Consider the following 20,250-nt stretch of genomic DNA (forward strand, 5'->3'; position numbering starts at 1 on the left):
GGCAAAGTGCCATTTACCACTGCATGTCCTTGACACAGCGACAAGATCCGGTGCATCTACAGTAATCCGGCACCCTGCAATTGTTGGGACACAGTATCGCCTACGTTTGCCTTGTCCTACAGACAACCCTGGTTTTCAAGTTCAGTTCTGTAAATGTCCGGTTTTCTTATACCTCTTAATTCTGGGGATTAGCCTGTGAGTGCTTCCAAATGTAGCAGGTATCAGAGGTACTCAGAGAAAGGGACAGCACATCATTTGCTCAAGATCACACTTCTTTGGACAAGTGAAGCCAGGGTTAGAAATCCCGATTCCACTGTAGGCAGCGTAATCTTGAGACCGCATCCAATGACAGTGCTTGACAGCACCACTGCTAAACAGAAACTTTTAAACATTATGCTGCTACTTACATTATTTGAACTGTTTATCAACCGAAATTTTGTTTCTTCAGAAAATGGAAGAAGTATTACACAAAAAGATCAGGAGTTTAGTTAGAGGGGTGTGTTTCCACCGCTTCTAAAATGGAAGAAGTATTACACAAAAAGATCAGGAGTATAGTTAGAGGGGTGTGTTTCCACCGCTTCTAAAATGGAAGAAGTATTACACAAAAAGATCAGGAGTATAGTTAGAGGGGTGTGTTTCCAACGCTTCTAAAATGGAAGAAGTATTACACAAAAAGATCAGGAGTATAGTTAGAGGGGTGTGTTTCCACCGCTTCTAAAATGGAAGAAGTATTACACAAAAAGATCAGGAGTATAGTTAGAGGGGTGTGTTTCCACCGCTTCTAAAATGGAAGAAGTATTACACAAAAAGATCAGGAGTATAGTTAGAGGGGTGTGTTTCCACCGCTTCTAAAATGGAAGAAGTATTACACAAAAAGTTCAGGAGTATAGTTAGAGGGGTGTGTTTCCACCGCTTCTAAAATGGAAGAAGTATTACACAAAAAGTTCAGGAGTATAGTTAGAGGGGTGTGTTTCCACCGCTTCTAAAATGGAAGAAGTATTACACAAAAAGATCAGGAGTATAGTTAGAGGGGTGTGTTTCCACCGCTTCTAAAATGGAAGAAGTATTACACAAAAAGATCAGGAGTATAGTTAGAGGGGTGTGTTTCCACCGCTTCTAAAATGGAAGAAGTATTACACAAAAAGATCAGGAGTATAGTTAGAGGGGTGTGTTTCCACCGCTTCTAAAATGGAAGAAGTATTACACAAAAAGATCAGGAGTATAGTTAGAGGGGTGTGTTTCCACCGCTTCTGAACCCTCGGTGATACAAAATCTTTTAACTGTGACTTTGCTTTTCATTTTGGTACACATGCTACCCACTTACTCAGCATGCAACATTACCTACTCTACTGAGTGACAATGTTCTTTATGACTAGCGAGTAAAAAGACAAATAAATTGAAAAAGCAGTGGTGTAACAAGAACCTTAACAAAAGCATACTGCCTAGGCTTTAGCCACAGTGAAGTAATGTAGCCTGTAGGGAGTTTGCTTGAAGCATAGGTTGTAGATATACAACAAGTCATTGAAAAATATTCCAGTGCTCCATCCCTACCCGGTGAATGGAACTAGTGTACTTGTTGAGAAAGTCAATACATCTAATTTAAATCAATGAAGCAGTCCCTAAACACCCCTAACTACAATTAGTGGTTGTCATTAAAGCCTTCATTATACAGAGGAGGCGTAATTAGTAGATCCAAACAGCAAGGCCTATGGGAATCCGAAAGTGCAGCAATGAACCATAAATGTATGCCCAATCAGACACCCTTTGCGGGTCTGCTGTTGGGAAGAGTAGTTATCTCTGTAAGAAAGGCATAAAGCCCCCTTCCTGGTAAAATGAGGCAAAACACAAATGGCGCTTACCCGAGGACATCCCATTTCCTTACAAGCAGGAGAGACAGGCTACAGTTAGCCATCAATAACAGTGAACATATCTGCTGAACCCCGCAGATTTGCCCGCATTAATAATGCAGGGCCTTGTGGGAATTTTGCCATGGTGGAGATGCAGAGTGTCTGCAAACAGAGCTCGAGGATGCTAGTGTGATCTATTTTACCATGCACATGCAATTGCCGCATTCATCACTGCGTAGAGGTAAAGGCAGGACTCCCATAACTTACACATTTCCGATATCTATATCCTACACCTGTAGTCTAGGGACAAACAACATCGAGCACCATGCATAATATAATATAAAGCTGTGAACGCAAGCTTCTCCGAGTCTGGCTTGTGTAAAAAGGTGACTTTGGAAACAGTTGTTGCAAAGACAACGCAAGACCTTTTAGGTAAAATGGTTCTAAGTGTAAAATCACATTGCGGCTTCGAACAGAGGCAAATAGAATGATGCAGGAATTGGTGGCCGTCTCATATTGCTTCCTCTAAAGAACAAAACCGATATCTGTACATATGTACAACATTGCAGAAGGGGCGGAGGCAGCAGTAAGGTTGGCTACTGCAAGATTGCCTCGCAAGCAATTCTAACAAGCACAGGCAAAGCCAACAGGGCTTGCCTTTGGGACCTATTCACTTTACCAATGCCTTTTGGCCATGCTGTACAGCACCAGCAAGATGATGTGAGGCATGCCAAAAAGGTTTAAAAAAGAAAAACAAAAGGTGCGATGACGCAGCTCTGTCACTTTGTAGGGGCATGCACGCTATATTATGCATGCAGCTCTACAAAATGACGTGGGAGACTTATTTTTAAATAACTGATCTGAGAAGGATCCATAAATTTAAATAAAAAAAAATACAAGTAGCTCTAAAGCGCTTTTAAGGTAGACAAGCTGGCAATTTGCTGCCTGGTCCTCAGTAAAATAATAATAATAATAATAAAAATACTGCTAACAAAAACAATACATAAAAAAAGAGAGTTTGGGTGAGGGAATGGGTAACAATGGGGAGCAAGGGGCAGAGGAGAAAAGCAGCACTTTAGGAAGAAGTACACAAGCAAGAAAGCAACTCAGTGTGGTGGGGGAAGCAAAGGGTGAGAGAGAGCAACACAGACCATGGCAAAGTGGGGAAGAGAAATAGAAGAGAAGTAGATGAGGGAGACAGACAGCTGGAAAACACATGCACTCTAATGGAGTACTTTACCTGAAAGAAAAATGTAGTTCCAGATAAGTCGAAGGAGACATGTAGAGAGGCTATGTCCTAGAGGAGGGAGATACATAGAAGAAGACTAGCCCACACATAGCAATGAATACAAATCAAGGTAATGGGAGGTAAGGAGAGTGCCTAACGGCTAGGGAGCTCGACCTCGGACCTGGGGAACTGGGTTCGAGTCTCGGTAATGACGCTGAACATCCTGTGATTCTGGGCAAATCACTTAATCTCCCCGTGCCTAACAAAGAATGAATGTTTGTCCTAATGAAACGTAACTGGTGCTATGTAAAGCGCTCCGATACCTGATATAAAACTCAGCAAAAAAAAAATGAGAGTGACAAAGTCAACCAACGGTAAGCAAGGGAAGGCTCTAAGCTCAATTTAAATTAACAATAGGTCTTTTGAAACCAGACCGCTTGTGCTGTCTGGTAGGCTCGCCCTAAAAACAGAAAGGATGGATTTGCTTTAATTTCTGAAAAACGGCTTAAATTATGGGGCGTAACTTGCAGCAGCATAAATGTATCCCCAGCTGAAGGCAAAAACTTCCCTTTTTTTTTCAATAACACATTTAAGATGTAGACAGACTACTGTATAGCAGAAGACATTTGGGTTGTCTAAAAAACATAACTGTTCAGCAAATGACACTGTGCGACTGTCTCACATTTGCACAGCTTTATTAATATTCTGAACTAGATTTGGCATGCAATAAATTTAAAGAATGAATACAAAGGTAGGCTGTCGGGTGCATACTCCTAACAGTTGCCAAGACACAAATGTTAATAGCAGACATGCAAAAATGATCTTGTGTGCAGATGTTTAAGGCCATTTTATCCGACATTATATGATTTGGACGCTGTCAATATACCTAATAATTTTTGTAGGTGTAATGGTTAAACGTCCCAAAATTTGAGATGGTGCAGGGATCTCAATATAATTTATAGTGGTGGCACTGGCGTAACGAAACTTGAGGGGGACTCCCTGCAAGGCACGTGGAGGGGCGCCCTCTGGGCTCAATCAGGAGCTTTGCAGCCACAGTGCTGTGCTGAGGGGTCCCCTGGAGCTTGGGGGCCCTGCACCGCGGGTGTTGCGGGGGCCTGTTTTACTCCTGTGAGTGGTGGTCACTTTACTAGAGGAGAGAGTAGTGTACACGCAACATATAATATACAGGCCTTGAGCTGTTTCAGGGATCAACACATATCTTCTGCTAGTTGGACACCCTACGCTGCAAAGATGTCTCCCATGTGAATGGTCCGGCCTGAGATGAGGACACCACCTGATGTGTTTCTCTCAAAATAAGCCATGCACAGTTTTGGATGAGAAGGCTGGACTCTGAATGGAGAGCCAGACTGAGAGATAAGAGTGCTGTTTTATATGTATTGTTTTGTAAATGTATTTAAAGGTCACATATATCCCTCTTCTCTTTAATGGCGCTCAGTTACATAAGATGATGTATCTAGTTGAATGCAGCCAAAGATGCTGCCACTCTTACTCTCCGATTTGTAGGTAGCCTTCCATCATATTAACTTTTAGAGTTTCCATACGTTGAAGGGTCTGATCCCTCATGTATATAAAGGATCAGGTGAAGAAATGCCCACTTCAGCAGAAAGCCTGTAAGACAGAGGTCACACTCCTGCGATCTGTTGACCCAGGCCATTCCTTTTCAATTGGCCTCAGGTGAATCTCCAGTCCCACCCATGCGATGGCACAGGTCATCAAATGGTATCATCTACAGATCCAGATCCAAGCTGATGGCATCAAAACATTTATTTACTTTGACAGTTGTATTTAGCGCGAACATGACCCTTGTGGGTATCAGAGTGCTTTACAGGTATACAGATAGTTGAACAATAACATAATATTCTGGAAAATATAGGCTAAAATAGTGATAGGAGCAGAAAGGTAAGCTTCCATTGTTCAGAGAGCAGAGAAGATGAACTATTCAGAGCAGAATTAACATGGTCAAGAAACTGCAGGATCATGTGGTGTCGAGAAAAGTGGAGGTACAGTCAAGAAGATAGAAGTCGAGGAAAACAAATTGCATTTGAAAAGCTAAACAATGAGCTGGGTCAGGATTACAAATTGCCTGAACCATTCTACTACTGGATGAAGGAAAGTTACACAAGACTTAGTGGCAGCATAACGGAGACTATGATACTGGGTGAGGCCAAGGAGAAAATAACATGATTCACGTGGCTCACAACCCAATGATTCTCCTCAACTCAGTAACGAATCAGGAGGTGGAGGTGGCGGGTACCCTTTGACTCCGATGATCTTATGGTCGCCCCTCTTCCCAAACAGGGTCAGTCATCGAGTGGTCTTAACGCCAACTTTCCGTGCTCTGAAAGAACCTCCTACTGTGTCTCTCGGTCTACTGTCATGCACTTGCACCGGTGAGAGAAAGAGTAAGTAAGACTGACTTCCACAGCTAATTCAGATGTTAAGTATCAAGCATAAGCTACAGATAGAATTGGCCCCTTTGGTGTATTGGAAAAGAAGCAAGCCATAAGACCCTGTTGTCCAATTTTAAGGTCTAACCAGTGTAAAAGGTGGGACAATTAAGCATCCCTCCAAATACATATGGCGTTAATAAAAGCACAGAGACGGGACCTAAGATAACATTAGTTCTGGCACAATGTAATTCTGTTACAGGATTAGGCAAAATCTAGAAGACGTTTCATAAATCCATTGCGTGATTGTACATTAGTGTTGATGTGTTAGTCATTTTATAACAAACGTTCTTGTGGGGACATTTCATTGTCCTATAAGATTATTTCTTTTTGACCGTGGGTGAAATTTCATGGCTATTTTTACTAAAATTTCAGTTGGAATGCGAGTGGGTAAATTTCAAGTGGCTTCATGAACGAGAGCACATAGACTGGGGAAGCATTCAAGCTTCTACAGGCTATAACACTGCAAAGGGAATATCATGTCTTGCCTGAGAGAAACTCGTTGTGTGCAGCAAGTGGGACACGTTTAAACTTATACGACAAAGTACAGATTTAACACTAGTGTGGTGTAAACATAGGAAGATGGTAGGAGAAATAACTTGGCTGATGTGGCAATTTCAAGCCAAAGTAACGGTAATTCACATCAGTTTCTAGGACTTTCCATGCTGTTTAAGCAGAGTTTATGTATCAGTATAAGCAATTGTTCGCAATAAACTTTATTGGCTGGTTTCCAGTTTTTACCTCTTTATCAGTGCTAAAGGTCAGACCTCCTATAGAATTGCGCCCACACTAAACATGGGATTAACCACATGCAACAGCGAGCAAACCAGTTGTCACTGTCTGTGTTCTACTTCAATCTAAAAGTATTGCTTTTCAAACAAGGTTTAGGAGGTCCGAGACTCCAAGGCCACCTTTGAGAGGTAGACTATGCTAAACACACACAAACACACTCTCTCGCTCCCCCCCCCCTCTCTCTCTCTCTCATTGCAACTTCTCACATTTGTTTGTGTGTAGATACAAGTCTCTGGATTGTTTGGCACACATCCAGCAGCAAAGCATCACTGTACTGTAGATGTATACTCTATCGGAACAAGGGGGAACTGAGCAAACTACAGGAAGGAAATTATGACGGTGAAAGGAAGGGGAAAGGACAAGGTAGTACAGGGAGGAAACGGGTGCCCAACTGAGGCAGGAGAGGTGGTTAGAGGACATTGCTCTGGAAGCAGATTAGGGCAGGAAAGAAATGTATTTGATATTTATAGAGTGCAAAATCAACCCTGCCTAGGGTACTTTGTTGCTTATTAAACAAAACTAATCGACAAACGCACTATATACTGCAGCTCTGTGTGAACGGAAACTTCCATCCTCAATGTGCGAGGTGTACCTGGTGTCACTGCTTAAACCCGACAAAGATCCTACAGACTTGGGCTCCTATAAACCGCTACCTTAATGTAGACTACAAGATACTGGTAAAGGTCTTAGCGGATAGTCTTGCGCAGGTAGTCCCAACCCTGGTTCACGGATACCAGAACGGATTAGTCCCCTCTCGTAGTACCTCATTAAATCTGTGGCGCTTCTTTACTCGCAACCGATTCGGTAATCCAATGGCCACATGCAGATTGCCTTATACTGGACCTTGAAAAAGCTTTTGATTCCCTGGAATGGAAATTCTTATTTGCAGCGCTAGAGAGATAAAAGCTAGGCGACACGTTTCTTCAAATGGGCCGGCTGTTATATACGAACCGATGGTCCTGGTGAGAGTGGGCCAGTACATATCAGACACAATCTTGGTGCGAAGAGGGACCAGGCAAGGATGCCCCCTATCCCCCCTCCTCTTCTCCCTAGCTATTGAACCACTAGCAGAGACAATCCGTTCTAAGCTAGGGGAGAGCATCCCTTTAGGAGACGGCACACACATGGTACAGCTATATGCGGATGACCTGTGGTTCACAGACACCGGGAGTATCCCTCAACAACTAGCGGATATCCTACAAGACTTCGCCGCCCTCTTGGGACTGAAAGTTAATGCCTCGAAGTCTAGACTTTATCCTTTTAGCGAAGGGAACCAAGACCCAGGATACACACTCAATGGGGTGCGTGTACAGTGGAGGGCAGACATATTCCGATACCTAGGCATAAGAGTATATACGCAACCACCAGATTTGATCAATGGCAACTTGGGCAGAGCATTAACCACCATCCGCTCCCAGATGTCATTCTGGAGCACACTCCTGCTATCGGTAACAGGCAGAATAGCCCTGACCAAAATGGTGACCCTTCCTTGGTTCCTATACTACTTTACAAATCTGCCAATATATATCCTCCTCCTTTTCTCTGCTCGCTCGAGAGGCAAGTCAGAGACTTCATATGGAACAATACCCGGCATCGCGTAGCCTTTAAAAAATGATATGTGCCCACATACCAGGGAGGACTAGCGGTCCCAAATTTTGAACAGTACTACCTGGCTGCTCAAATACAATGGTTGGTGGACCGCCAACGCGAAGATACTGCAACTGTGCGCCCACCCTACACGTTACCACAGCTGATAATGTTGTTTCACCCTAGTGCGACCGTAAGACAACCAGAGCCACTACTGCTCAAAGTGACATACAGATGCTTCCGCAGAAGTCTCAACCTAACCCAACATATCATGCCATACACGCCTACGTTACCGCTGGAGGCAACATCCGTTGCCGTACAACAGTTACAGCTTCATACAGCCTCATGCCAGCTGCGTAGCTGGCATGAGGCAGGTATTCAAAGCATGGGAGACTTATACCGGGACGGCAATCTAATCCCATACATGAAAATGATTGAAGAAGGTGAGTTGCCCTCAGGCCAATTCCTACTCTCCTACTCCACCGCTCACTAATTGCTGCCCCCACAGCCAGATGGGGTAAGATAATAAACGAGCCTCAAAGGCACCTCACCATACAGTACCCTACACGTTAAGGGACAAGGCAGACATCTCACTAGGGGGTTCGCAGCCTCATTAAGACAACACTCCACAGCTAGTCTGGAACCGCTCAAGAACCACTGGGTGCAAGACATGGGTAGCCATCTTACAGATAAACTCAATACTAGAAAGCCCAGTGTGTATCCCTAGAAACATGCAATTTTGTCAAATCCAATATTACATCATGCAGAGGGCATACCTCAAACCAGCTAAAATTAACAGATACTTTTAATCGTATAGATTCCACTTGCCCTCGCTGCTCCTTCACTGGCACATGCTCTGGGGATGCCCCCTCTTATACACGTACTGGAAAGAGGTTGTGGACACCCTGATCACATGCACAGACCGCACAGTCCCATTTGAATGGCATACCTACATCTTGCATCTCTACCGCAGGCGCCGGAACAAGAAAGTTACTTCTACATTCCTAGACCTGGGAATAGCAGTAGCTAAGAGATTAATCACTAGGAAATGGAAGGCCCTGGATCCTCCCCATATTATAGCGTGATGACACTCCATGCTCACATGGGCCAACGTCGAGAGCATTGCGCTTCGCCAAGAAGACACCATGGGTATACGCAAGACCCAGATTGCTGCAAGTTGGGATGTAATGCTAGCCGAGCTGCTTAAAGTCCACAATGCTTCTAGGGAGGGCTCACCCTTGACTGACGCTGCAGATTAGGATCACACGCATAAAAAACAGGAAGCGCCCAACACAGTAGACAATCCAGATGCAAGAGGTAACAAATATGCCTGTATTCCAATTAATACCAAGTAGTGAGCAAATGCCAATACAGACATTACATGCAATGGTATAAATGCGTGTTGGTCCGGGGGAAAGCTCCGACTATGTTCTATGGCAGTGGTTCCCAAACTGTGCGCCGGGGCTCCCTGGGGAGCCGTCAAACCTAGCCAGAGGAGCCGCGCACCAAGCACTTTAATGCATTTAATGTTGAAGGGTCTGTTGGCCTCAGTCTAAACTAATTAGACGTAAACACATGATGTCGATGATTTGTAGGTGACATGCCTAAATCTGTGAACGTAGTGCTTAATTGATGGCAAGTCCGGGGAGATGACCTCCATATTTCACTGGATCCCCACGTTCCAACACTCTAAAAGTAAGCAGAAGATGCCTTAAATATTTTGTTAGAGTCGTTAATGCAAGTTATCAGGAAAGTCCTGTCTATTAAACACACTAAGTATTGACATTTGTACTTGAATCATAGGTACATAGAGTACAAATTTCTTTCAGTACATGCACATTTCCAGACAGGCCTGCTCTCTCCTTAAGCACAGGGAAGTAAAACACCATATACGGCATAATGCCTAAATTTGGAAGCAGGAAAAAGGGAGGTTTACAAAAAATCTGAGGAATTTATTTTACTTGCATTGATTTGGAGGCAATTTTAGGGGGGAGACAGCAAAAATAAAGCTGCCTGTGAGTCAACCCTGCTGAGACGGGTGTATTGGCACGTATGACACAGGTAGAAATGGAAGTGCATGCAAATATTCCTCAAGAGTAGAAACACTTTGGTAATGGGGCCATCATGCATAGGGGTGCTGTCTATCACTGTAAGTGGGATAAAAAAGTGTGAGAGGGTGTAACTAGGAATATTTTGCTATTGGGGTTCTTTAGTAATACGGAACACAGTGCGTATATGATTATAATACTTTCATCAGCTTCATCCCAATTATTTTCAGGGAGAAAAATGCAAGTATTCACGAGACCGGGCTTACATCCACCCCACCCTCCAATAAAAGTAACAGAGGGGAGCCACGGGCAATGGCCAATGAGTCAAGGGAGCCGCGTGTCAAAAAAGTTGGGCACCCCTGTTCTATGGCATCCGTTATGTTTTAAGTTGTCCCTTTTATGTTATCAACTGCCTCCTTAGATCATTAGACAGCCCACAGCACCAGCAAACACTACATACTGACACTACACCATGCTAGCCTGGACATAAGTAGCAGATAATTGTACCTTATGAAGATGCACCGCATTTATGTCAATGTTATCACTGAGAGTTCAGAATATACTTGTTAATCCGGTCAATGCGATACATACATTGTTATATAGTCCATTACACAGTTAATGCCAAGTCCATGATATACTATGTATGTTTGTATAGTTGCTGAAATAATTGGAAAACTTAATAAAAACAGATTTAAAAAAATTAAAACGAATCGACCATTACTGATGTTGAATAAACAGAAACTCTAGACAAAACTATAAATCCAATCTAAGAAACAGGAAATTCCCAGGTCTTTAGTTGTTTCCTAAATTTCTGCAGATCATATTCCTTCTTTAAATGCAATGACAGAGAAATCAATCTGGACGTGGCCACAGCCTAAAAGACCTTCCAGCTAAAGTCTTCAAACTAAAGTAAGGGATACCTAAAAGAAACTTATTCTTTGACCTCAGCAGGCAACCAGGAGAGTACCACGTAAACTATGCTGAAGTGGTGACCTGTCAGGAGTCTAGAAAGTCAGTAAACATAGCCAGAGCTGATGGACACGGGTCAGCGGTGGCAAAAGGAGGGAAGGGGGAAGTAAGAGTTATTTTTGGAGATTTTAGCAATTGAGAGTTTATTCACTGATTTTAGAACAGCTCAGAGAAAACCCTTCTCTTTTGGGATTCTCATGGTTTTACTAACTGGCATAATTGAACAAGTTACTTGTCTTCAGTAATATCTTATCTGGTAAAGACTGTACATAACCGCAGATTCCTTGCCTTAGAATAGTCGCAGGGTGTCAGACTGGATCTTGAATTTTTACAGTAATCCCCTCGCGTGCCGGTAGGTGGCTTTTGTTCGGCCAGAGGATGATTAATTGAGAGATGGTTCTTTTCTGAACTGCCTTTCCCTTATTTGATCCTGCAAATCCAACAAAGACTTGATCGTCCACCTGAAATTCGTTGGTACGCTCTATGTAGAATAATGGTGCTCTTAATGGATTAAAGGTGGTAGTGTCTTTCCTCTTCCTTGGTGGGATGCAGAAGAGGAGGTAAGGGAGATGTAAGATAGGTAAGCAGGGCGATATTCTGCCCGACGTGGAAGGTGTAACTACCTTTGGGAAAAAGGATGCCCAGGTTCTAAGAACCAGATTGTCTGGGAACATGGAAGTGTACAAAGGGTTAATGGAAAGTGTTTGGAATGTACTAACCCTCCTGGCAGATGTTATTGCCACAAGGAAGATAGTCTTTATTGTTTGGAGCCTTAGGGGGCTGCTGTGAATTGACTTAAAAGGCAAACACATAAAAAAAGGTAGAACTAAATTCAAGTCCCATCGGGGCATAATGAAGCGGGTAGGTAGAAGTATAAGCAGAAACCTTTATGGAATCTAGTCACAAAAGGTGACTTGAACGGGAAGGATGGTCTGGCAACCGCAGGAAGGTAGAACTGTGCAGAATGATATCCTTTAACTAGGCCCAAAGTAGAACCTTGCCAGGCTGAAGATAGAACAAACAAGAGTACTTCAGATAAGGGTGCAGACAGAGGAACAACAGATTTGGTTGCACATCGAGCCACAAACTCGCCCCATTAGTAGTCATATCATTTTTAGTAGAGGGTGCCTGGTTGCAAAATGACATTACACACTTCAAACACCCTCAACTGTCGCCGCTCAATCTCCACGTAGGCACCACAAAATAGCGAGAGTAGCAGCCACAACCTATTTCTGATGCTTGTAACTGCAACAAATGATGGACGGAATGCTGAATGATTCAAACATTCTCACCCAGTCAAGAGATCTGGGTTAAATCCATTGTTCTTTTGCCCACTACGCCATCCCGGTTTGGACCCAGCCATATGCAAATCAGTCTTGAGCCTGTGCCTCGTGGGAAGAGTCCAGACCGGACTGCCAAGCCAGGTCCTCCCTGGACCGGAAACAAGCATCCTGGGACCGGTTTCATGGTATGTCACCCTTCATCAGCCAGGCTAGCTTGAATCCAGTGGCACAGTGAGCAAGGGACCCACGTCTGGGCATACTCGTCTCACTTAGGGCGAAAAGTGTAACTGCAACAAATGATGGACGGAATGCTGATGAAGGGTGACATACCCCCGAAACCAGTCCCAGGATGATTTTCCGGTGTCTGATGGCGAGCAATGGTTGTGTGTACAGGAGTGCCTGTGCAAGGCTTGGCCCAGGCCCCAAGCAGATCATCAGAGAGGGCTTTATTGAAGGGTAATAAGGGTTCTGAAGGAGATACCCAAGGCTGAAGGACCAGTTGGGCTTGACCTCGAACGTGGGCAGTCCGGTACCTTAGACGCCCTCCAGACCTCTATTGCAAAAGAAGCACCTTCCTCTGTAGCCACTGTGGGAGGAGAGAGAGGAGTCCAGTGTCTGGTGAGGTGTCCAGACCACTGAGGTCAGCCAGGTCCTTGTACGAATTGTCATCACCCATGGAGACTCTGATAGGGAGACAAAGTAATTTAATCAAAAGACTCTTGTAACGGAGTCGCGGGTTGGCGTTATTTTGAGGCGAGGCTGCATCGACCTAAACAACTACGTTTGGCGATTCCCTTCCCTTCCCATTACAAGAGGCTCATGGAGTATTACCTCCTACACCACATAATTAACACGCACATGGTATTATTGGGTATCGTATTAAGTGCATAAAATGTGTGCATCTTTCATTTTTCTTATCACTTTTGTACATAGCACACCCATTGGGGACATTCAATATAGTGAGTACTGAAGGGATCTTTCAGTCCTGATGGAGAAGCCTTTGCTTCGAAACATGTTGACTTTATAGGAGTATCCGCACATTATAGGCAGGACATCTCCGCATCACTTTTTTAACAGGTCCAGCCTCGACGACCTATTAACTTTTTTTAAGTCCATGAGGCCAGGCCCTTTTAAATCACTTAACCCATATCCACTCCCGACCTCTCCTCTCACTACCCAACCACTACACATAGTGTTGTCCAACAGTGCTCCTACGTAGTTGTTGGTCGCAGCACGCCCCGTCCAGCAGCGGGGCGGGAAGACCCCTATGATGAAGCATGACACCAAGGGCCCTTATGGTGCGTAAGGGGTATTTAAGCAAACACTGTGTGCCTTCACATCTGGATGAGTAACACATTTCCTTGAACACAGTCCGATCTATGTGGTGGATCCTTTTGATTTAATTACTTAGTACTAGAGGAGGACGTATCCGCCCTAGTGTCTGCGTACGACACTACCTCTTTACTCCCTCGCCTTGTTATATAAAGGGAGACAAAGTAGCCATGGCGTTCCTCAGATCCCCTCCATTTGTGTTCCTAAGTAGGCCCTCCAGGTAAATAGGGCTCCATTTCCAATTCAGGCCATGCTGGCCTGGTCGATGCAGGAAAGGATGTTGTACGAAGCCGGTCCGGCTCGGAATCGAACTCTGGAATTATGATGGGTTTGGCGCCTCCAAAAACAGTGCCACTTGATTGGTACCCAGAGGAGACTGCAAAGTTGCTGCCGGGGCTGAACCAGATTGACTAACAGATTCTAAGGGGTCGATTGTGGTCGAGGACAAACCGGCCGGCAGAACCCTAGGCAAAAACCCTCCCAAACCTCTTGGACCCAAGTGCTTTCCAGAGGAGTTTGGCCAACCAAAAATAAGACTCATGGACTCATAAAACATATGGAGTTGGGAGGGGATCACTCTGCTTGAGGAACTGCGGAGCAGACTCGGCTTCCAACAAACACCAGCTCCACAGTAACAACCTGAGAGTTGGCCTGGATTGTGGGATCATTCTCTGGTGTCATCTGAATAATGGGAGTGACACAGTGAAGTCAAACAGCACTTCACCTTCTTGGAATTCTTCTTGTGGGACTTATCTGAAGAAGTCTGGGAGTATGATGAGGATCGACGCGAGAGTCTATGGGAGCGGTCCCAAGACCTTACATGCAAACGGAACCTGGAGCAGCACAGTTGCATGTCGAGGGGGCAAGAGCTTTATGGGCTGCTCACAGATGGCCTTCGGAATCATGGTCCTACATTCCCCACTCAATGCAGGGTCGTGATCCCTCTCCCAGCACCACAGACACACCAAGTAGGGGTCAGGCATCCACATCTGTCGATGACAGGCTCCACCAGGCTTGATTCCGGTAAGTTTCTTTGGAACATCTTGAAAAAAGGTGAAGAAAGGACAAAATGTCGAAAAATCCAGTTAGCAAACGGCTGAGGGGAGCTCGTCCGGAACCCAGTTGAAGGCGTGGAAAAGAAGAAACTGAGATCAGCACGCCAGGCTGGCGCCTATATAGGCACCGCTCATGTCACTTCTGGCATGGACGATACTAATTACTGGCACACAAGGGGATTGCTCAAAAAGTTCTGGATCCAGTCTGATGTCTGGGCAATATTCTAAGGTAAGAAATCTGCAGCTAGAAGTCTCTATAAGATGGGCTTATACATAATTTGCAATTATAAGTCATTACAGCCCTGAAGAAGTCATCTTGACAAAACATGTGTTGGCTCGATCTGCTGTGTCTATTGTGATTAAGAAATAATATTAAGACCTGATGTGAAAGGGAAAAAAACGCTGTGACCTATTGAAATAGCTCAACAGCATGCTATCTTTGTTGCACTTTGTATTTATGTAGGACAATGCTGTTTTTGGCTGCTGTGACAGGCATTTTATTCTTCAACAATTGGCTTCACTATAGCACATTTGGTGTTAAGACGCCTCTTTGTAGATTACTGGTATTTTCACTTTGTGTCATAATAAAAACTTAACATTTTTCTAATTACATGGGTAATATCGTTTGATTAACACTGTTTTTTGCTCGAGATAACTTAGGATTCAAATCAACATACATGATGAGCCTCTGACTGCACCCAGTCATTCCGACATCATTCTGAACAGGATGTTCCTGGACAAAGTGGAAACAGGCAGGGCGGTCACACTTCACTTTCACGTGAGCTAGGTCAACTCACAGGGAAGTCAAAATTACCCCACACCAAGAAATCCCACACTCCTATTATGTGCAGCCATAAAAAGGTCGTTTAATGGTGAAAAGTGGTCAACATAGAGGTCAACTCAACACAAATAACCGCTCTGCGAAAAAATATCAAATATGATTTTAATATTTGTAAATATGTATGTACGTATGATAACAATCCCTATTTTGTTTTGTTTTAATTGTTCCGGGTTGAAAAAGTAAATAGGTATTTTAGTTGATAAATGCCTAAGTTTACACAAGCACTTGCACTTTAAAAATGTCATGATAAATCATTAGGAAAAACTGTTTTGATAATCTATATAGTTTTTTATTCAGAATGTATATAATGAAATGGCTTTTTGTTTTGCTTTAATAGGAAAAAAATCATAGTATGCTATATAGACTAAATACTTGTATATAGTAGAATAGGGATTTCTTGCGTAATTTGCACAACAGACACTGGCACTTTAAATTATCAATTGTTATAAGGAAATGAGAAAGGCACTTGCCGAATATATTCGTTAAGAACAAATATCATTTGCACTTGCACTTGCACTTTGAAAAAAATCCTAAACTTTGTAGAATTGTATGGATATTTTCGACCATAATTAACTATTAAGAATATGTGCAAGGATGTGTACTCCTGCGAGATATAAAAAATAGCTTCAATTATTGGGTCGTGAAAAATATATTTCTTTTCCCTTCTCTTCCTCTTTCTGTAAATTCATAGAGAAGTAACACACTCTAACATGATTACAGAGAGAATACGAAAGGAGGAGAGGGGAATAAGCGTAATGTACAATGTAAAAACATGTTAAAGGAATAGGAACGAACATGTTAAAAGATGGCGTCCAAAGTGCACTAAACAGAGCTGGTGATTTTATAAGTTGAGTCCCTCTTTGATGTTATTCACCAAGTGATGTGTATTTTATTGAGAAAAAAATGGTGCACAAACATCGTGAACAAGGCAGCGTGAGTCTGCTGAAACGCGTTGATGTTACACCTCGTTCATCAAAATAAAGACCGAGTGCCCAATCTTTACATCGGAGTGCTGGATGTTTATTTCATAGAAGAAATACACCTATATTAGGATATATATATATATATATATATATGTGTAACCGAAGTCCTACAATAGTAATCAGCACAACATTTTTCCAAAACTAATTATGAAATATGTCCACTAAGGGGCGATCTTAGATTGCTGTCTCAAATTTGGTCCACGAATTGGTAATTCCAAAAAGTTGTTTTTCATTGAAATTTCTAAACTGAATTATTGATAAGGAAGAAAACAAAATAAATAATGCAAAGGGCTATGCCCCGCGATTAGTTGCGGGGGGGGGAGGGGGCCTGAAAAGGGTTGCACTGTAGCTGGAAGGCCTGGGAGAGCGCAAACGAAGCTGCCAAGTCTTTGACCAAGTGACCATTGGGCAAAGTCTGGTCCTTGGGGCCATGGTACTGGGCATGGACTTAAAGTGAACTAAAAAGGTGGCAAGAAGACAACGCCCAGTTTGTCACAAGTGTGGTGATTAGGCATCTTATTTACAATTCCATGTATGATACCATGTATGTGCGCATTATCAGTGCGCACTGTATTGTTTCTAGCTCAATATAGGCGCAAATTTGAAAGCTTTTGGATCATAATCAAAACATTCGATTATTCTGTGAACTTTTTCTTTTTAAATAACATTGTGATGTTATTAATGTTAGTATGTAACTATAACGTCTTTTAACATACTCTTTAAAAGAAAAATAAATACATGCTAAACCTTTCTCTTTCGTCTTCTAGGTGGCGTAGCTGTCAAGATTTAGTTTGCCTTTGTCTGTTTCTGTCCAGCACCATGCTACAAGTAGATATTTCTGCAGTCCATATCGCACAAAAAAGGTTGAAGGTTTTTTTATTACATTACCCGGAATAAAAGGGGGCTGTATTGCTGACTTCAGCCTTAAAATGCTGAATATTGACACATCTGTGAAGGAATTATGTATGTGGCACTAGCTAAATCAATTTTATTTAAATCAAAGCCGAATACATTTTAAATGCCGGGAAATAAATATGTTTTTTTGGTCTGATTTAGCTTTTTTTTTGCATAATGTGTAAATTATTCCATTGCTGCCGTCGAAATAAAAGTGCAGAAGAAAGGAAGGAGAGTTCATTGTAAAAACTGTAGATGAAAGAGTTTCTCATCACATGAATTCAATAACATCACAAACAGACGTTTAATTTATACAGCACCATTCACCTTCTACAAACTGCATCCATGTTACATTCCAGGAGGCAGTGGTGATGCTTGTAGCACACAGTATTAGTTAAAGACTTAAGTAAGAGCTTGAAGAACATATGGTTCTAGCAGCAATATTTATTTTCGATGGTTTGCACTATTTACCCTTTCCCTTGCCACTCAGCGGCAAACAGAAGGCTGGTGACGAGCGGGGGGAGGAATACTTGGTCCCTTCTGCTACTTCAGAGATTCTGGTGAATCGACATCCATGAAACCATCACACACAGACACACATGTATTCCTCTCTCTTCTGTAGTTTTGGTCATTAGAAATGGTTAAAGGAGACTAGATAATTCAAAGAATGTTAAATAAGAATAGCTACAGCATTTGTTTACTATTAACCTACCACTGCGCTGTGGATCTCCACTTCCATATAGGTTAGTTGCTGTGCATCCCCTTGCACAACCTTTACATTGCTATACACGTCACCCGATTTTAGTTTTGTTTGGAACTCCGCTCAGCCACCAATTGGTAACTCCTTGCCCCACGAGACCTGGCCTGTCTTATTTATTTATTTATTTGTGTGTTTTGTAAAGCGCACAGCTGCCCCAACGGGGCGTCCCGGCGCTCGTAAAACTTGGAGACAGTGAGGGTAGGAAAAAGAGGATAACCTTATGAGGAAAAAAGGTGGGTCTTTGGTGACCTTCGGAATGCCACTTCAGTTTGACAAGCGCGTAGAGTAATTGAAAGCTTGTTCCAGCACTGAGTAGCACAGACCTCGAAGGTTTTCCCTCCAGTACGAGAACGTTTGAATCTTGGGGTTTCCAGGAGAAGAAGGGAGTTAGAACGTAATGTCCTGGCCTTGACGTACGGCTTCAGAGTGCTTTTCAAGTGGGCTGAGCCATTGCCCTTGGAAGCACGAAAGGCCAGCGTCATGGCCTTGAATACACATCTCTTGGCTATCGGTAGCCAATGTAGTTTTCGGAGGAGGGGAGAGATGTGTTGTCTGGCTGGGATTCTCTCGACCAGCCGGGCGGCAGCATTTTGGACAGTTTGTAATTTGTGGCAAAGGCCTGCTGTGATACCAAGATATAGTGCGTTGGCGTAATCAAGGTGAGATGTTATAAGTGCATGTACCACAGTCTTACGGCAGCCTGCCGGCAGATAGTTGATAAGCCGGTTAATCGTCTTGATCTTTGCGAAACAGGATGCTGCTACTGTTTGGACCTGAGCGTTAAAACTAAGCTGATTGTCCCAACGCACTCCCAAGTTTCTCACCGAGTCTTTGGGCGTGGGGGCTTGGCTCAGGTCAGCTGGCCACCACAGGTTGGAATCCAAAGGGGATGGTGAGTTAAAAAACAGGATCTCTGTCTTTCCAGCATTGAGTCGGAGGTAATTAGAGTCCATCCAACTAGAGATGTCTCTGAGACAGGATTTCAGCGGATCAAAGGCAAAAGCGGAGGGAGTCTCAAAGGTAAAAAGTAACTGAATATCATCAGCATAGGAGGTGGATTTAATCCCAGTTCGCGCAATCAATTTAGCTAGGGGGGTAAAATAGACATTAAACAAAAGCGGGCTCAGGGATGAGCCCTGGGGGACTCCCCATTTGAGTGGTCTAGCTGAGGAGGTGTAAGGAGAGGTATATACCTGCTGTGTGCGGTCACATAGGTAAGAAGCGAGCCACTTAAGAACCGTTCCGCCAATGCCTAGGTCTCCCAGTCTTCTCAGCAGGATCTTATGAGAGACGGTGTCAAATGCCGCTGAAAGATCTAGCAGCACTAACACCGCCCTCGACCCCCGGTCCAGCGACCATCTCACCGAGTCAGCCATTTCAACAAGGGCTGACTCCGTGCTGTGGCCCGACCGAAAGCCGTGCTGAGAGTCATATAGGAGCCCATTGGTTTCGATGTAATTCGCCAGCTGGGAATGTACCAGTTTTTCTAGGATCTTAGCTGGGGCAGGCAGAAGAGAGATCGGCCTGTAGTTACTGGGGTTGTCAGGGTCCAAATTTGGTTTTTTCAAAATGGGAATCAGGGAGGCATGTTTCCATTTGGCGGGAAAGCAGCCCATTCTTAGGGATTCATTCCAAATATGGTTCAAGTAGGGATTAAGCAGGGGAGCCAATTTCTTGTATTGTTTGGCTGGCCAAGGGTCATTAGGCGAGCCAGACTTACATTTGAGTAGTTCTGCCATAGAGTCGGCTTCGGAGATGACTGAAAAGTCAATCAGCGAGGGGGACTGGGGCATGTGAGAAGTGGATTCCTCTTTCGGGTCTTCACTGGTGGAAATTGGGAAAGTGGAATAGATGGTCTCTATTTTTTCTTCAAAGAATTGTGAAAGTTTATCGCACAAAGACTGGGAGGCAGGCTGAATCCGAGTCAGCGCGTTGGGGTCCGTAAAGGACCTAACTATGCTGAAGATCTCCCTGGCACCGTTATTAGCGTGTTTAATTCTGGAAGCCAGGTAGTCCCTTTTGTGCTCCACGATCATTCTGCGGTATTCTTTGAGGGCTGTCTTATAGATGGTTTTACTATCCAGGGAATAGTTCTGCCTCCATAAGCGTTCGAAAGATTTGCACGCGGCCTTTTTCTGACGAAGCTCGTTGGAGTACCATGGT

The 20,250-nt window shown here is 43.6% G+C and overlaps 1 protein-coding gene across 1 annotated transcript in view; it reads right to left on the reverse strand.

Moving 5' to 3' along the window:
- The window catches only part of SLC10A7 (solute carrier family 10 member 7), a 781,895-nt gene that overhangs the window by 354,404 nt on the left and 407,241 nt on the right, over positions 1 to 20,250 (reverse strand). The gene's annotated exons all lie outside the window — the stretch shown is intronic.

Source organism: Triturus cristatus, chromosome 2_2 (assembly GCF_964204655.1).
Source record: "Triturus cristatus chromosome 2_2, aTriCri1.1, whole genome shotgun sequence".
Classification (NCBI taxonomy): domain Eukaryota; kingdom Metazoa; phylum Chordata; class Amphibia; order Caudata; family Salamandridae; genus Triturus; species Triturus cristatus.